Here is a 19,678-nt window from a genome sequence, read left to right as displayed (position 1 = left end):
CAAAGTCCTCCCTAACATCGGGGTCTCTATTAGAATCCACCCTTACATCAGGGTCCCCACTAACATCAGGGTCCCCTTTAGAGTCCTCACTTACATCAGGATCTCCATCAGAGTCACCCTTATATCAAAGTCGTCCCTAACATCAGTGTCCCCATCAGAGTCCCCACTTACATCTAAGTTCTCCCATACATCAAGGTCCCCATTAGAGTACCCCCTTAGGTCATGGCCCCATTAGATACCCTTTTACATGAGGGTCCCCATCATAGTGCGCTTTACATCAAAGTCCAACTTATTGCAGACATTCCCACCTTGGAAAGAGAGGAATGGAACGAATGTTTTGAGGAAGGCTTTGGGTTGGTTATCTCATCCCGGGATAAAGTAATACAGGCCAAGTTTCTTCATAGGGTGTATTACACCCCACAACGACTGCACAGACTGTACCCCTTGAGAGAACCCTTGTGTGGTAGGTGTAGGAGGGATGTGGGGACATATCTTCATATGTTTTGGACTTGTCCTGAAGTGACCAAGTTCTGGGCTGCAGTTTTTGAAGCCATTAATGAACCTCTTGGGTTAGCACTGAGGCCATCGCCGGAGTTGGCACTACTTGGGCTACAGGAAGACGATCAAACACCAAGATATACTAAACTCCTAATTGCTTTTTTGCTTTATTATGCCAAAAAAACGATTCTGCTTAGGTGGACATCTGCAACCCCCCCCACCATGACGCTTTGGGAAGAAACTATTAATAAGGCTCTCCCACTGTACAAAATGACATATTTGAACAGAAAATGTCCCAAAAAATTTGAGGGTATTTGGTCACCCTGGACAGCTTAAGGGTTTAGTCTAAATTACATGATGGATAGTGTACATGACTGCTGTCTGAGATGCTCTGGCCTTCCCCTCCCCTCCCCGTTTTTCCCCTTTCCCTTTCCTCCCCTCCCCCTTTCCTCTACCCCCCCCTCCCCTCCCCCCCCCACCTAGTTTTACCCCATCTGGGTGTATGATGTTAGAAACTGGGAAATCTTCCCTTATTTCTTTGTTTTCTATTTGACTAAAATAAATTATAGTCTATGGAAGGTTTAAACTGCTAAATTACATGATCTGCGAGTTGAGGGATACTATTGCTTGTATTCTCGTGATTTTACCATCCATATATGACAGGTATGACATATCACTTATTTCTTTCTGTCTGTACCATGATGATTTTTTTTATCAATAAAATGAGATTTTTGACCGTGAAAGTCCAACTTATTTCAAAGTCCTCATTAAGTTCCCCTTGCATCAAAGTCCTCTCTAACATCAGGGTCCCCAATAGAATCCACCCTTACATTAGGGTCCCAATCAGAGTCTCCACTTACATCAGGGTCCTCACCAGAGTCCCTACTTACATCAGGATCCCCATCAAAGTCCCCACTTACATCAGGGTCCCTATGAGAGTCCCCGCTTACATCATGGTCTCCATCAGAATCCCCACTCACATCAGGGTCCCCATCAGAGTCCCCCCTAACACCAAAGTTCTATGTCATGACCCCATTAGATACCCTTTTACCTCAGGGTCCCCATCATAGTGCTCTCTACATCAAAGCCCCCCTTATTTCAAAGTACTCATCAAGTTCACCCTTAAATCCCAGTCCCCACTTACACCGGGGTCTCCATCAGAGTCCCTCTTACATCAAAGTCCTCCCTAACATCAGGGTCCCCATTAGAGTCCACCCTTACATTTAAGTCCCCATTACAGTTCCCCTCTACATGAGGGTATACATCAGAGTCCTCATCAGAGTCTCCCGTACACCAACTTTTTCCTTAACACAAGTAAGGAAAATATACAGAATAGGAATTACGAAAAGGAATAAAACAAACTATAACACTGCCTGAAATACTTGAGCAATGGCATCAACAGTTTTGGTTTTAAGACTGTGTGAGTAGAAGTGTGTCAATTTCATCTTCAGCTATTGAGCTCTGTAGACAACTGTCTTCTTCATCGAAACAAACAAAGGGCAGGCCTGGAACACATGGAAAGAGACTAAAAGCTGCATGTAATATTTCAGAAGACCTAGGGAACAGTTTGTTGGGACTTTGAAGGTGCTCAGTATGAACAATTATAGACTTGAAAGTGATAAAATTCACAATTTATTCAATCATAATTAAAAAGGTATTCAATGTTAAAATCATATATACTCATGACATGCTCTCATGTGTTCATAATGTCACAGCAGTATAAAGATGTATATTCCCGACATGTTTCGCCCACTTGGGGCTTCTTCAGGGGAAGAAAAATGATGACGGCTAATATTCTGAAACCATAAACATAAATTATAATTAACAGACTAATATAACATAAACTCAAATCACAAAGCTTTAATGTTTTAAAATAAAGATATCCAGAATGTTGGCCTTATCCTGCTTACCCAATAGTTTCAAAACTATTGGGTAAGCAGGATAAGGCCAACATTCTGGATATCTTATTTTAAATGGGTGCCAGACAGCACAGGAAAAGAGGGAAAACTACCCATGTCCCGTTTATTGGATGGTTGACAGACAAAACGGGAAGTAAGCGAAAAAATTCTCCATGTCCTGTCTATTTGATGGGTATCAGACAGAACTGAAAGTGAGGAAAAAGCTGGGTTTTCCCTCACTTCCTGTTCAGCCTGACACCCATTGATTAGACAGGTCATGGGTAGATTTTCCCTCACTTCCTGTTCAGCCTGACACCCATTGATTAGACAAGTCATGGGTAGATTTTCCCTCACTTCCTGAGGGAAAATCTACCCATGACCTGTCTAATCAATGGGTGTCAGGCTGAACAGGAAGTGAGGAAAAATCTACCCATGACCTGTCTAATCAATGGGTGTCAGGCTGAACAGGAAGTGAGATAAAACCTACCCATGACCTGTCTAATCAATGAATGTCAGGCAGAATAGGAAGTGAGGGAAAATCTACCCATGACCTGTCTAATCAATGGGTGTCAGGCTGAACAGGAAGTGAGATAAAACCTACCCATGACCTGTCTAATCAATGAATGTCAGGCAGAATAGGAAGTGAGGGAAAATCTACCCATGACCTGTCTAATCAATGGGTGTCAGGCAGAACAGGAAGTGAGGGAAAATCTACCCACGACCTGTCTGATCGATGGGTGTCAGGCTGAACATGAAGTGAGGGAAAATCTAACCATGACCTGTCTATTCAATGGGTGCCAGACCGCACAGGAAGTGAGGGAAAATCTATCCATGACCTGTCTAATCAATGGGTGTCAGGCAGAACAGGAAGTGAGGGAAAATCTACCCATGACCTGTCTAATCAATGGGTGTTAGGCAGAACAGGAAGTGAGGGAAAATCTATTTACGACCTGTCTAATCAATGGGTGTCAGGCAGAACAGGAAGTGAGGGAAAATCTACCCATGACCTGTCTAATCAATGGGTGTCAGGCTGAACAGGAAGTGAGGGAAAACCTACCCATGACCTGTCTAATCAATGAATGTCAGGCAGAACAGGAAGTGAGGGAAAATCTACGCATGACCTGTCTAATTAATGGGTGTCAGGCAGAACAGGAAGTGAAGGGAACTTCCTCCCCCACGGACACCGAGAACAAGTAAAGTGGGAAGGTTTAGAAGCCGTGTTAAGTTTGTATTGATGCCTGTATCCCCATGAGAGAGATTATTCCTCGTTTCCTGTCCAGGAGGCAGGTGTCAGACACAAGAGAAAAAAAGAAGAAAAATCTCCTCAATAAAGACACAGCAAAAGAAAACATTAACATATTACAGAAAAATGAAATAGGGCGCAGCATTTAAAGCCCACCTCCAAGTTCTGTGAGCCCCCATTCCCCAGGGGACCCCCTTATCTTGCTGTTTTTCCCGGCCAGTCACATGACCTGTGCTGGGTCCTCTTCCTTGATGTGGCCGTCGGCGGCGGTGCTGATGTAATCCATCTACACTGAGTGCAGGGCTCCATGTTTAGGAGGTGGGGTCACGAGACTCTGCACTCACCGTCATTCCTCAGTCTTCCATGTAAAATGAAGCTGGTAGGGGACACCCAGTGGTGAAAGAGAGTAGTGCAGGAGACCGCTCTGGATTAAAGGTAAGTGTTGCAGCATACATTAAAAATAAACAAATAAATAATAATAAAAAAATATAGCTTGAAGTTTGGCATATAAAATCTGACAGACGTTCTAACCCTACCCTACTCTACCCAAGGCTAGAATACAAAAAGGTTTTGGCTGGAGTTGGGCCAACAGAATCTAGTGTTAGTCATGATCCCTCTCACATATAATGATTTGCAACCATTTTTTAGTGTACATCCTCTACACCTGCGATCCTAGACAGCTGATAAAAACCTGCTACAGATTTATTGTCAGACACGCACACACCTAATAACTGGTCAGGGGTGTGAAATATATTGCTGTTATGCTACATTCAAGCCCGGGGCCAGATTTATTATCTCTCTCATAACATATATTAATGCTCTTCTTGTCCCGATGAGTTGATTGCCCCATCACAGGTTATATTAACCCTTTCAGCTCTCCCCACCATTTCTATATTTCTGTTATGGGCCTGTTTATTCAGTGATAATTTTGTCATTACTTTTTTTTTTTTTTTTTTTTTTTAAAGGATAAACAAGACTTGCTTTTGGTGGTGATTCCGGCAAAAAAAAAGTAAAGTTACATGGAGATACTCTGTGAACAAATTAATTATACATATATTTCTCAGTGGTCGCCGCTCCTAGACATTGAGACCATACAAGAAAATCCCACACTCTTACACTCCCATAAGGGGCGGGGTTGGGGGTGGGACTTTATATGTGCCACCAAGTAATCACAGAAGATTAAAATGAGAATTTTTATTTTTTTTGCAAAAAGTATAAAAGTCACATATAAAACGGAGACCATAACATGGAGTACATATACGTAGTAAAAATAATAATATTGGCATCTGGGAACAACGTGTTTCGGGAGAGACTCGCTTCCTCAGGATCCACGTCTTGGATATATGCCCTGAACAGAATATTCTACAAAGAAAAAAATAAAAATAAACGCAATTGTCAGGTCACCTGTATCCAGGTAACAGATGCACCCTGTTGGGGTCAGGAGTACACCACCAAGGTAGTGGACCCTAGGACTGACTGCTGTGGATTGAACCCTGGAAGGTTCAGGAAGCAGGTCTACATGGATCCCAGTGGGAGCTAGAGCATAGATTCCCCAAGGCGCGGAGTCTAAGAGCCAGTGGGTGTTCACCAGAGCCTCTAGTGGAGAGGATGGACTGCGCTGCAGTCTGGCTCCAGGTCACGGCCCCCAGGGTCTCACAGCTCACACTCACCGTAGACTACAGGAGAAGAGGAAGGGGGCAGCAGGCTGGAACGACAGGGAAGTAAGGGGTAAGCCAAAGGTCAGGGCGACTAGCAGACAAGGATAAACATAACACGCCAAAGGTCAGGGTAACAAGCAGACAGGGAGAGTGGAGAACAGGCCAAAGTCGGTAACAGGAATCAGACGTAGGAAACACAGCAAATACACACGGAGGCTAACACACAATGGTTGATCAGCACTGCTGGCTTGCAGTGCACAGGTTAATATAGGGTTCCCTGATAGGGCCTGGGGTGGGGCCATGCTTAGAGGAGAGGTTATAAAACCAGTCAGGTCAGAGGCAGCTGGTCTTTAGAAATGAACACATGGAGACAGGTAAGCTGACAGAGAAAACTCTATTGCATAACCATGACAACAATACACAGAAAAATTCACAAACATCAAACTGTCATGGAGTACATAGAGTACATATTGTATAGTCAAAATAATATTGGCATCTGGGACCAACGTGTTTTGGGAGAGACTCTTTTCCTCAGGATCCACTTCTTAGATATCCACCGAACAGAATATTCTACAAAGACAAACAAAAAATAAACACGATATACAGAAAAATTTACAGACATCAAATCGTATTTATACAATACTCTTTACCTATAAAAAATAACTTTATATATATAGATATAGATATGTATAGATATACATATCTATATCTATATATATCTATGTATATATATCTATAAATATATAGATATATATCCATATATAGATATATCTATATCTATATATAGATATATCTATATATATAGATCTATATCTATATATATAGATATATACAGATATATATTACAAAACAAATAATGCATCGGAGGGAAACAAAAGGGAAAAAAATCATATTTTTAATTTGAAAAAATTTCCCTTGAGGAAGTCACGTGACCTGTGACGCAACGCGTTTTAAGGAGCCGGTGACGACACTTCTGGTGCCCCATTACCCTGGATGTGTAGTGAGAAGGAGAGCTTTCCCAATGCCAAACTGATCGCTTTATGCGGTTTTATTTCTGCTCAAATGTGAGTGCATAAGATTTTATTAATTAAAAGCAAGTGTTTTAAAGCAATCTTGCGCAATGATTATGTTTTATTTGCTTTGAGAAATTGAATTTGAAGAAAGAAATTGTTTATGGAGAAGTCCTGGTATCCCTGGAGCCATTAGCTGAAAACCCCTGTACAATCGAGCTGATCCGTGTGTGGATTATTATTAAAAGTGCCAATAGACCCAAGGGGGTCTTTATTCAAGGTGAGCAGAGGACATTGCACATGGAGGTGGATTGCACATGGAGGTGGTGGTGATTATCTGTCAGCACTTATTCTTCTTTGGAGAGACTGTCACAGAGCATGGATCAAGTTTATTCACGTCTCTTCAGCAATCAAGAGTTTTATTTTATTATTGTGCATGTGGACTTTTTTGCATATATCTTTTAAGATCATGTTTTGTCACTTACTTACTGGAGTTTATTTATGAAGCGTATATTTAAAATTTAGCGCACTATTACCATATATACTCGAGTATAAGCCAAGTTTTTCAGCACATTTTTTTGTGCTGAAAATCCCTCCTCGGCTTATACTCGAGTCAAGCATTTTTCTGCAGCGAAAAATGACCAAGGGGCCACTTGGTGCTAGGAACCCCAAATTTGGTGTGCAAACCTAGTGGAACTAGCATGACAATATATCCAAAGCTGGGGTTCCTAGCAATTGGCCCCTGAGATATGGGGCCCCAAAATCGGTTCAGAAAATGTCATTCTCTGCTGCAGAAAAGTGCTTGACATTCTCCGAACCGATTTTGGGGCCCCGTATCTCGGGAACACTTGGTGCTAGGATATGTTGTAGTGCTGGTTACACTGGGTTTGCACACCAAATTTGGGGTTTCTAGCACCAAGAGGCCCCAAGATACGGGGCCCCAAAATTGGTCAACTGTGTCCATCTGCAGCAATGTCATTTCGGGACCCTTTGGGTCCAGAGACCCCAAATTTTGGCTGCAGCTAGGGGGCATCTAGGAACCCTTAACTACCGAGTTTTATGTTTGGGGGACCTATGGCTGCAAATGGGCACAGTGAGGCTGCAAATGGGCACAGTGAGGCTGCAAATAGGCATTGTTGACCCTCTTTTCCACTTACAGTAGCTGCGCATTTCTCACCCTAGGCTTATACTCGAGTCAATAAGTTTTCCCAGTTTTTTTTTTGTAAAATTAGGTGCCTCGGCTTATATTCGGGTCGGCTTATACTCGAGTATATACAGTATTTGTTTTTACTCATTTGTACATGTGGTGCCAGAACACATTTATAAATAGCTGCAGCTGTTTTTCAATAATATAATTAGTCACATTATTTATAGTTTTCAGGTTGTTTGTTATACTCCTATCAGCGCTTTAGTAATATATTTTACAAAACTAGAAATTAAAATGTACTTTCGTCCACTGTGATCAGATTTTTTTTTTTTTTAATTGTGCCATTGTAAATGAATAAGTAAAAAAAAATAATTTTTAAAAGTATATGTTTTATTCTCTCATTGGTCCCATTTAAAAATAACATTTAAATTGCCACATGCCCTGGTGCCACGTAAATATCAAAAGCTGGGGTGCAACTCTCAAATAGACAAATTAATAATAAATAAAAATAAAGGTCACCAATTAAAAATCTCACAATAATCATGAGCTAACTGTGGCACATGTTAAACAGGTTCTTGGACTAAGTGCTGCACATGGTATCTCCCGGAGATTATTTATGACAATTGTAAGTTTTAAGTGGGGAGGGTCAGGTGACCTTCCTTTTTTAAGGCATTTTCTTAATAAAGCTATTTTTTTTCAAATTGCTGGTGTGGCCTAATCTCTCATATCCTCTCTGCAATGCTTTGTTCCAGAATCCTAATTCAGTGTTAAAAACAAACAACAAAGTTATTTACAACGGAAAAAAGGCTTTGTTTTGTTTTTGTATTTTTTTGTTTGTTTTTTCAATTTTGTGCTATTAAAAAAGTTGAACAAAATGAATAAAAACGAAAAAAAAGGTCGAATATAAATAGTTAGAAAGAAAAGGAAATTATAAAAAAAATTAGGAAAATATTAGTTAAGGAGAGAAGGGAAAGAAGGGGTTAATTTGGGCTGAACAAGCAAAGCAAAGGCCATGAGCACTGTTTAGAGTGGCGTGTTTTCACCTTTTGGGGGGGTGTCCACAGGTGCCTTCAGTCTCTTAGAACTCTACCAACACCCCAGGTCATTTTTTCTTTGTTCTTGTTGTGATTTTGGTGCAACAAAACCTATACAGAACATATATATTTTTAAAGAACAGTGGCCTGAATTCTGGAAAGCACGCGCAGCAGAGATTTACATCGTTCCTGCTATTTATTGGTCAGTTTTCAATACTTTTTAGAGTTTCCCTTATATGTAACTATATATAACTTACGGTATATGTAACTTATATGTAATTTATATATAATTACTATGTAAGTATAATGTATATGCTACTATATGCAACTGTATGTATCTATATGTAACATATACTGTATGTAATTATACAGTATATAACTTATATGTAACTATTTGTAACTCATATGCAACTGTGTAACTTATATGTAACTATATTTGACAATGCATAACTTATATGTTCTTATATGTAACTATGTATAACTTATATGTAACTGTGTGTAACTTATACTGTATGTAACTTATATGTAGCTATTTGTAACTGATATGAAACTACAGTACTGTATATGCAACTTATACTATATGTAGCTATACATAACTCATCTGTAACTTATATGTAACTAAACAAAACGTATATGTAACTGTATATAACTTATATGTAATTTGTATGTAACTTATATGTAACTAAGCATAACTAAACTAAACATTACGTACTGTATGTAACTATATATAACTTTTTATGCTCTTATATGTAACTATACACAACTTATATGTAACTATATGTAATTTATATGTAACTATTTGTATTTTATATGTAACTGTATGTAATTTATACTATATGTAACTTATTTGTAACTATATGTAACTTTTATATAACAATGCATAACTTATTTGCTCTTATATGTAACTATATGTAACTTACATGTAACAATACATAACTTATATGCTCTTATATGTAACTATGTATATGTAACTTATATGCAAGCATCATCTTTGGGGCAGTTTGGGAGCGCTGTATACAGCACTGCCAAAATGCCCTGCCCATTGATATGAATGGGCACCGCTTCCAAAGCGCCACAACACGGGCGTTTTTAACCCCTTCTTTGGGGTTAATAGCGCCCCACTAGAGGCCGAAAAGCGCCGCTTAAACATCGCTAAAGTGCCGCTACAATGAGTGGCGCTTTAACGCTAACGCAGCCCCAGTGTGAAACTTGTATGTAACAATACAATATGCTCTTATACGTAACTACTGTATGTAACTTATATGTAACTAAACATAATGTATATGTAACTATATATAACTTATATGTAACTTTTTATGCTCTTATATGTAACTATTTGTATTTTAAATGTAACTTATACTGGATGTAACTATATTTGTAACGCACAGTTGTGCTCATAAGTTTACATACCCTGGCAGAATTTATGATTTCTTGGCCATTTTCTTGGCCATTTTTCAGAGAATATGAATGATAACAAAAAAACTTTTCTTTCACTCATCATGGTTAGTGTTTGGCTGAAGCCATTTATTATCAATCAACTGTGTTTACTCTTTTTATATCATAATCACAACAGAAACTACCCAAACGACCCCGATCAAAAGTTTACATACCCTTGTGATTTTGGCCTAATAACATGCACACAAGTTGACACAAAGGGGTTTGAAATGGCTATTAAAGGTAACCGTCCTCACCTGTGATCTATTTGCTTGTAATTAGTGTGTATAAAAGGTCAATGAGTTTCTGGACTCCTGACAGACCCTTGCATCTTTCATCCAGTGCTGCACTGACGTTTCTGGATTCTGAGTCGTGGGGAAAGCAAAAGAATTGTCAAAGGATCTGTGGGAAAAGGTAGTTGAACTGTATAAAATGGGAAGAGATATAAAAAGATATCCAAGGAGTTGAGAATGCCAATCAGCAGTGTTCAAACTCTAATCAAGAAGTGGAAAATGAGGGGTTCTGTTAAAACCAAACCACGATCAGGTAGACCAACTAAAATTTCAGCCACAACTGCCAGGAAAAGTGTTTGGGATGCAAAGAAAACCCACAAATAACTTCAGGTGAAATACAGGAATCTCTGAAAACATGTGGTGTGGCCATTTCAAGATGCACAATAAGGAGGCACTTGAAGAAAGATGGGCTGCATGGTCGAGTCACCAGAAGAAAGCCATTACTACGCAAATGCCACAAAGTATCCTGCTTACAATACGCCAAACAGCACAGAGACAAGACTCAAACTTTCTGGCACAAAGTCATTTGGAGTGATGAGACCAAAATTTAGCTTTTTGGCCACAACCATAAACGTTACATTTGGAGAGACATCAACAAGGCCTATGATGAAAGGTACAACATTCCTACTGTGAAACACGGAGGTGGATCGCTGATGTTTTGGGGATGTGTGAGCTACAAAGGCACAGGAAATTTGGTCAAAATTGATGGCAAGATGAATGCAGTATGTTATAAAAAAAAACTGGAAGAACATTTGCATTCATCAGCCTGGAAGCTGCGCATGGGACCTACGTGGACATTCCAACATGACAATGATCCAAAACACAAGGCCAAGTCGACCTGTCATTGTCTACAGCAGAATAAAGTGAAGGTTCTGGAGTGGCCATCTCAGTCTCCTGACCTCAATATCATTGAGCTACTCTGGAGAGATCTCAAATGTGCAGTTCATGCAAGACAGCCCAAGAATTTACAGCAGGGGTCTCAAACTGGCGGCCCTCCAGCTGTTGCAAAACTACAAGTCCCAGCATGCCTCTGCCTGTGGGAGTCATGCTTGTAACTGTGAGTCTTGCAATGCCTCATGGGACTTGTAGTTTCACAACAGCTGGAGGGCCGCCAGTTTGAGACCCCTGATTTACAGGAACTGGAGGCTTTTTGCCAAGAGGAATGGGCAGCTTTACCATCTGAGAAGATAAAGAGCCTCATCCATAAAGACCACAAAAGACTTCAAGCTGTCATTGTTGTTTAAGGGGGCGCAATACACGGTATTAAAGTGATTGTAGGGCTTCAGTTTTTTTTTAAATAACAAACATATCATACCTACCTCCACTGTGCAGCTCGTTTTGCACAGAGTGGTCCTGAACCTCGTCTTCTGGGGTCCCCTGGTGGCTCTCACGGCTCCTCCTCTTATCAGATAACCCCCCTGGGAGAAGCGCTCTCCCAGGGGGGTTACCTTGCGGGCGCGCTCCCGTGTCCAGCATTTGCGTCTATAGACACGAATGACGGACTCGGCCCCACCCTCCGGCGCCTGCGTCATTGGATTTGATTGACAGAAGCAGGAGCCAATGGCTGCGCTGCTATCAATCTGTCCAATCAAGAGCCGAGACCCCGTGCAGAGAGGGCGAGCGCGTCTCCAATGAGTGAATGAAGGGGCTCAAGTAAGTAAAATAAGGGGGGGCTGTAGCCAGTGCGCCGGGGGCAACCATTGCCAACCATTGCCTCTAATGCTGGTCCAGTGGGGCCTGGGTCCAGTATGGGACTACTATCTGTACTGTCCTATTGGCGGACCCCGTGCAGTCATGCCTTCTTTCGGAAACCCATGCTGAGAAATGCCATTCAGCCTTCGCCGGAGTCCGAGTAGACCGGAAGTGGCTGCAGGAGATCCACAGCACTCAAATGCAACAAAGAACGAAAAATGAAAAAAAAATTCAATAAAAAAAAAAAGGTGAAAACAGTATTTTGTTTATAAATAATATTTATTATTAAACATTTTTATGGGATACTGCTCCTGATGAACATTTTTTTAATTTATTTTTTCTATTTGCTTATATGTTGTATCAATAGTGGGGAGTTTTTGGTTTTGTAGGACATTCAGCGCATACTGTGTATCTTCATCCTGTGCTTTTCTGCAGGCAGCCTGTAGTGGGTGGAGCCGTCTTTGCTCCTCCCACAGCTCTGCTTTCTGCACAGGTGATGATGTCACTGATACTTTTACAAGGTAATATCTGGGTTTGCACACGCATTCATTGCACATATATTGGATTTACATATTTTTCAGCTATGGAAGAATAGATTGAAATAAAAGTTTTTGTGCCCAGAGTCCAGCTTTAAGGCAGAATTTCTCCACCTTTCAGTCATTGCACCCTTTAAAGCACAGAACCCCCCCCCCCCCATAATGTCAAGGGGGTTCCTTGTCCCATTGTATTTCCCCCTGTCTGCACTGTCTGTGGTTCTGGTTTGTTCTTTAGTACATACTGACTATAGCTATAGAAATGTTTGGAGCACCTTGATGATAGGACCAGGAAACAACCCTCAGCTGTTGTGCATGGTTGTGAAAGCTTAGAAAGCTGTGACTATAAATATACCGAGCTAATATACCGTATACACCCAGAATATAATCAGCTTATCCTAAGCCCACCACCGCCAGCACTGCACAGAGAGTGGCCGTCACACACATCATCCGCCGCGCATCCGTGGGTGGAAAACAACATACTTTTCTTGGGTGTTTCACAGCTATGTCACCAAGACGTCTCCCGAAAATAAACACAGACAGTATCGCTCTTTACTCCTCTGTGACTGCAGACAGAATTCTGAGGGCTTATTTTTTCACCTGGTGATCCTGCCAGTAACACAATTCCTGTCCTAGGGGGACAACACAACTGAATCTATGGAGTAGGACAGAAATACAACCCCCCCTCTTCTCCATAGAGTGGAAGGGTTCTGTAGTTCATAGATACGAACTGGGCAAGCAGGGCTGATGGCACTAGTTCAATAAGTTACCCAGGGCCATCTTAAGAGCATTATAGGCAATATAGTGCACTGGGGCCCTGTCTACACAATCACACACGATTGCTCATCAAATGCAGCTTTACTGTGCCCATGAATGCAGCCTCACTGTGCCCACCATTGCAGCCTCACTGTGCCCACCATTGCAGCCTCACTGTGCCCATGAATGCAGCCTCACTGTGCCCACCATTGCAGCTTCACTGTTCCCACCATTGCAGCCTCACTGTGCCCATGAATGCAGCCTCACTGTGCCTACCATTGCAGCCTCACTGTGCCCACCATTGCAGCCTCACTGTGCCCATGAATGCAGCCTCACTGTGCCCACCATTGCAGCCTCACTGTGCCCATGAATGCAGCCTCACTGTGCCCACCATTGCAGCCTCACTGTGCCCACCATTGCAGCCTCACTGTGCCCATGAATGCAGCCTCACTGTGCCCACCATTGCAGCCTCACTGTGCCCACCATTGCAGCTTCACTGTGCCCACCATTGCACCCTCACTGTGCCCACCATTACAACCTCACTGTGCTCATGTATGCAGTCTCACTGTGCCCACAATTGCACCCTCACTGTGCCCATGAATGCAGCCTCACTGTGCCCACCATTGCAGCCTCACTATGCCCACCATTGCAGCCTCACTGTGCCCATGAATGCAGCCTCACTGTGCCCACCATTGCAGCCTCACTGTGCACACCATTGCAGCTTCACTGTGCCCACCATTGCACCCTCACTGTGCTCATGTATGCAGTCTCACTGTGCCCACAATTGCACCCTCACTGTGCCCATGAATGCAGCATCACTGTACCAATTAATACAGACTCACCATCGCCTGGTAACACACACACAGAGCGGGAATCTCCTCCTGTGTATCACAGAGCTGGCTGGGTCTGTGTTCGGCGGCCGCGCTGTAACAAGGTCCCGCCCCCCTAGACCATCTCGTGTGATAGGCGGAACACTGATTCAATCTACTATTACACGAGCCGGTCTAGGGGGGCGGGACCTTGTTACAGCGTGGCCGCCGAACACAGACCTAGCCAGCTCCGTGATACACAGGAGTAGAAGGAGAGAGGGAAAGAGCGGAATGCTGCAACCGCAACTCAAAGCGGCCCCAGGGCAGGTGGCCTACTGGGAAATTTCCCGGTATCCCGGTAGGCCAGTCCGGCCCTGGCTGGGGTCGCTGGGCAGGTGGGGCCCCCCAGGCAAGTGGGGCGCCCAGGCAACTGCCCAGCGTGCCCATGCGAAAAGACGGCCCTGAAGTTACCAGCTAATTGGATTAATGGCAGGATCAACAGTTTTTTTTTCAACTTATCTAGCAGATATAACAAAACACTTTTAAGCTAACCTTCAGGCACAAAAACTTTCATCTAAGTAAATTTCGCAATAGCCACAAAGGATATAAATCAACTTTATGTGCACCAAATGCCTTTGCAAACCCAATCCAAAACCCAGCATCATCACTGTGCTGTAAATAGTCTGGAGTCACTAGTTTAAATGGGATTCTGGATCCCTGGGTGATGCAGGATGCTCTGGGGTCATTGGGGGACACAGGATAATCTGGGGTCATTGGGGGACACAGGATGTTCTGGGGTCATTGGGGGACACAGGATGCTCTGGGGTCATTGGGGGGACACAGGATGCTCTGCGGTCATTGGGGGACACTGGATGCTCTGGAGTCATTGGGGGACACTGGATGCTCTGGAAGCAAGGGTCACTGAAGACACAGGAGCACGCAAGGGTCACTGAAAACACAGGAGCACGCAGGGGTCACTGAAGACACAGCAACACATAGGGGTCACTGAAGACACAGGAACATATAGGGGTCACTGGGGCCACAGGAGCACGCAAAGGTCACTGGGGACACAGGAACACATAGGGGTCACTGGAGACACAGGAGCACGCAAGGGTCACTGAATACACAAGAACAAGCAGGGGTCACTGAAGACACAGGAACACATGGGGGTCGCTGAAGACACAGGAACAAGCAGGGGTCACTGAAGACACAGGAACATGTGGGGGTCACTGGGGACATAGGAGCACACAAGGGTCACTGGGGACATAGGAGCACACAAGGGTCACTGGGGACACAGGAGCACACAAGGGTCACTGGAGACACAGGAGCACACAGGGGTCACTGAAGACACAGGAGTACGCAGGGGTCACTGAAGACACAGGAGCATGCAGGGCTCAATGAAGACACAGGAGCACATAGAGGTCACTGGAGACACAGAAGCACAAAAAGGTCACTGGAGACACAGGAAGACGCAAGGGTCACTGGAGACACAGGAGCATTCAGGAGTCACAGAAGACACAGAAGCACACAGGGGTCACTGGATATACAGGAGCACACAGGGGTAACTATAGACACAAGAGGACACAGGGGTCACTGGAAACACCAGAGCAAAGGGCTCACTGGGTGATACATAAAGCTCAGGAGTTGCCGGAAACACTGGGGTCACTGGAGACATAGGATTTACTGGAGACACAGTGGGATGCTGGATTCACTGGAGACATAGTGGAGACACAGGGAGATGCTGGGGTCACTCTGGAGACCCATGGGTCACTGGAGACACTGGACCCATGGGACACTGGAGACACAGAAATCACTGGAGACACCGGACCACATGGGTCATTTAAGACACAGGAGTCACTGGAGACACCGGACCACAGGGGTAACGCAAGACACAGAAGTCACTGGAGATACCAGACAACAGGGGTTGCTTAAGACACAAGAGCCACTGGAGACACTGGACCACATGGGTCACTGGAGGCAGGAGTCACTGGAGACACCGGACCACAGGGGTCACTGAAGACACAGGAGCATGCAGGGGGCACTGAAGACACAGGATCTTCAAGGGTCACTGGAGACACAGGAAGATGCAAGGGTCCCTGGAGACACAGGAAGATGCAAGGGTCCCTGGAGACACAGGAAGACGCAAGGGTCACTGGAGACACAGCAGAATACAGTGGTCACTGGGGACACAAAAGCATGCAGGGGTCACAGAAGCACACAGGGGTCACTTGAGACACAGGAGCACACGGGGGTCACTATAGACATAAGAGCGCACATGGGTCACTGGAGACACCAGAGCACAGGGGTCACTGGGTGATACATGAATCTCAGGAGTTACCGGAAACACTGGGGTCACTGGAGACATAGGATTCACTGGAGACACAGTGGAATGCTGGGGTCACTCTGGAGACCCAGGGGTCACTGGAGACACTGGACCACAAGGGACACCGAAGATGCAGAAGTCACTGGAGACACCGGACCATAGGGGTCACTCAAGACACAGGAGTCACTGGAGACACCGGACCACAGGGGTCACTCAAGACACAGGAGTCACTGGAGACACCAGACCACAGGGGTCACTCAAGACACAGGAGTCACTGGAGACAGAAGACCACAGGGGTCACTAAAGACACAGGAGTCACTGAAGACACCGGACCACAGGGGTCGCTGGAAGCACAGGAGTCACTGGAGACACCGGACCACAGGGGTCGCTGGAGGCACAGTAGTCACTGGAGACACCGGACCACAGGGGTCGCTGGAGGCACAGTAGTCACTGGAGACACTGGACCACAGGGGTCACTGGAGGCATTAGGGGTGCAGCTGTAGTGCACAGAGGAGGCATGGGACAGGGGGACAAAGAAATGATCAAAGGTGTCCAAAGCAGAATGTTTAGCTCAGAAGGCACAGGGGTATAGCATTAGGCATGGCAATATATTGCTTGAATAACAAAAAATGTGTCACCTATCCCTTTAAGGTGACGTCCATTTGCTGACTGTCTGTGTGCTGGAGAGGGGAGGGGCACTGGCTTGGGCAGGGTGAGTGAGACAATATGGGACTGCAAAGCCCATTGAAAAAAGCCTGCCAAACACAGGCCCATGGGCATTTATTTAAGGTTCTACTTATTTAGGATTGTGCCACCTATTGATTACTTTTTCAATTGTTTCTGACCATGGTTCAGGATTCTGGGAATTGGTAAAGGAAGGGGGGGGGGGGAGTTTGTGAATGATAGAGGCTACTTGATATTCAATTAAATTTTGAACCTTTATTAATTATTTTTTCAATGCAATTTTGGTTCATTTCAACCAACTTTACAGAATCCAAGACAAGACGAAAGGGATCACAAGGGTTACAGAATTATGACTGAAGGTGATTGCGTGGTTTATGAAGCAATCGATAAAACAACAACTTTTGATTCTTCTTTGCATTTTCCCTTACACGTTTGACATTGGATTCGGTCTGGACTGATGCTGAAAGATGTACTTTTTGTGCTGCATCAATCATTCCAATCCTTCAAGCAATTAAAACAAATAGTCGATTGCATGAAAATCTATGTATGGATGCCGAGCGTGATATTCCAATGACTATGTTTACACCGGCCTAGTCTGTTATGATGAGATAAGCGCACGCACTTTGATGTGCATCACATTAGGGCAGGCCATTCATTTGCTTTTCTTTGTATAAAATCTTTATCCCAAAAGAAAAAAAAAATGTTTGCTGTTACTAATTATAAAGTGTGAGCTGGAGTTTGGCTTCAATTTGTTAGTGTATCTAAATCTGCTAGTCCAGCGAATACTCCCTTCCCCCCAGACTGACCATGCTGCTGTGCCCCCTGTGCTCCTTCATCCAGAGTGGGGATGCTTTCATACAGGAATGTCACTGACCAGATCACCAGGTGATAACAGAGGTGAAGAAAGACTAAAAAAAAAAAAAGAAAGAAAGAAACTAATGCAGCCACCACATCTAATGATTGGTAATGGTAAGCAGAAACACATTACATTCCCAGTTTTGAGTTTAATAACGCTTACAATGTATTTCATCTGGGGGAAAAAAACATATATATATATATATACATATATTTATACACACAGTATATATAAACTATTATTATTATTATTATTATCATCATCATCATTATTATTATTCATTTTATAAATAAATAACTTCTAGTATAATGCAATTTATTTATATTTCCAGTATATATCAAATGTAATGTATATTAATATATATCTTTATTTTATTTCCACTATATTCATGAAGCATGTATCACATGACATATTCAGATGTATTTTGGTAATAAATAAAAATAATAAATGAGCAAACATGTATTTATCTTATATAATTTATTTTATAAAAAAATATATATTATGTAAAAAAAAAATACATATATATATATATATATATATATATATATATATATATATATATATATATATATATATATATATTCACATACAGTATATGTTCATTTATTCATTTTTCATTAAATATCAAATGTAATGTATAATATTTTCAGTATATCTCTTCAATTGTTTCCACTATATTCATAAAGCATGTATCACATAAAATATTCAGATTTTTTTTAGCAATAAACAAAAATAATAAATGAACAAACATAAATATTTATCTTATATAATTTATTTTATAGCAATAAATATATTATGTAAATTTTTATATATCTATACATCTATAGATATATATCTATATAGATAGATATATAGATATATATCTATCTATAGATAGATATATATCTATATATATCGATAGACAGACAGACAGACAGACACAGACATAGATATATATATATTTACATAATATATATTTATTGCTATAAAATAAATAATATAAGATAAATATTCGTGTTTGTTCATTTACTATTATTTGTTTATTACTAACATACATCTGAATATTACATGTGCTATTTGTTTCTTCAATATAGTGGGGGGATGTAAGAAATATACTGGAAAAATGAATAATAATTATTATTATTATTATTATTATTATAATTATAATGATGTGTGTAAACTGTTCTCATAATTATTATTCATTTTATAAATAACTTCCAGTATAATTTCATTTATTTTTATTTCCAGTACATATCTTTAATTTTTCCACTATATTGAAGAAGCACGTATCACATGTATAATTCAAATGTATTTAATAATAATCAGAAAAAAAAATCAGGAACAATATATAATTACACTTAAAAATGAATACTGTCAGAAGTGGGATTCGAACCCACGCCTCCAGAGGAGACTGCGACCTGAACGCAGCGCCTTAGACCGCTCGGCCATCCTGACAACTGATGTATCCAGCTTGCATATTCAGTAATTTCCTATAATACATGTTGAACGGGTTATACAGACCCTTTTGGTAGAAACAAAGTAATAATAATTATAAATATAACACGAACAAAAAAAAACGTAATAATGTTGCAACTGAAGAGGAATCATCAACACAGAGAGCAAAGGATTTCCTTCCACCATAGACCCAGTTCAGTGATAATTCAGGCTCCCCTATTGGTAAGTCTGAGTATTACACCCTAATGACAGCTTGGGACAGCAGTCTTCACCTAGACCTGAGCACTCACATTCTGCCTCTGCTGACTGTCATCAATGTAGCTTTCCTTAGGGCCCATTTACATTGTTACTGTGTGCACTACCACCTGTGTCATTA

General features: G+C 42.1%; 1 non-coding gene across 1 annotated transcript; it reads right to left on the bottom strand.

Moving 5' to 3' along the window:
• Positions 1–19,219: 19,219 nt before the first annotated feature.
• On the bottom strand, positions 19,220–19,302 carry TRNAL-CAG (transfer RNA leucine (anticodon CAG)). Its single transcript has one exon. It is a non-coding gene; the product is annotated as a tRNA-Leu (tRNA).
• Between the last annotated feature and the right edge of the window lie 376 nt (positions 19,303–19,678).

The sequence above is a fragment of the Aquarana catesbeiana genome, linkage group LG04 (genome assembly GCF_042186555.1).
Source record: "Aquarana catesbeiana isolate 2022-GZ linkage group LG04, ASM4218655v1, whole genome shotgun sequence".
Classification (NCBI taxonomy): domain Eukaryota; kingdom Metazoa; phylum Chordata; class Amphibia; order Anura; family Ranidae; genus Aquarana; species Aquarana catesbeiana.
The sequence above is the reverse complement of the archived record's forward strand: the minus strand, read 5'-3'. Positions and strand labels throughout refer to the sequence as shown.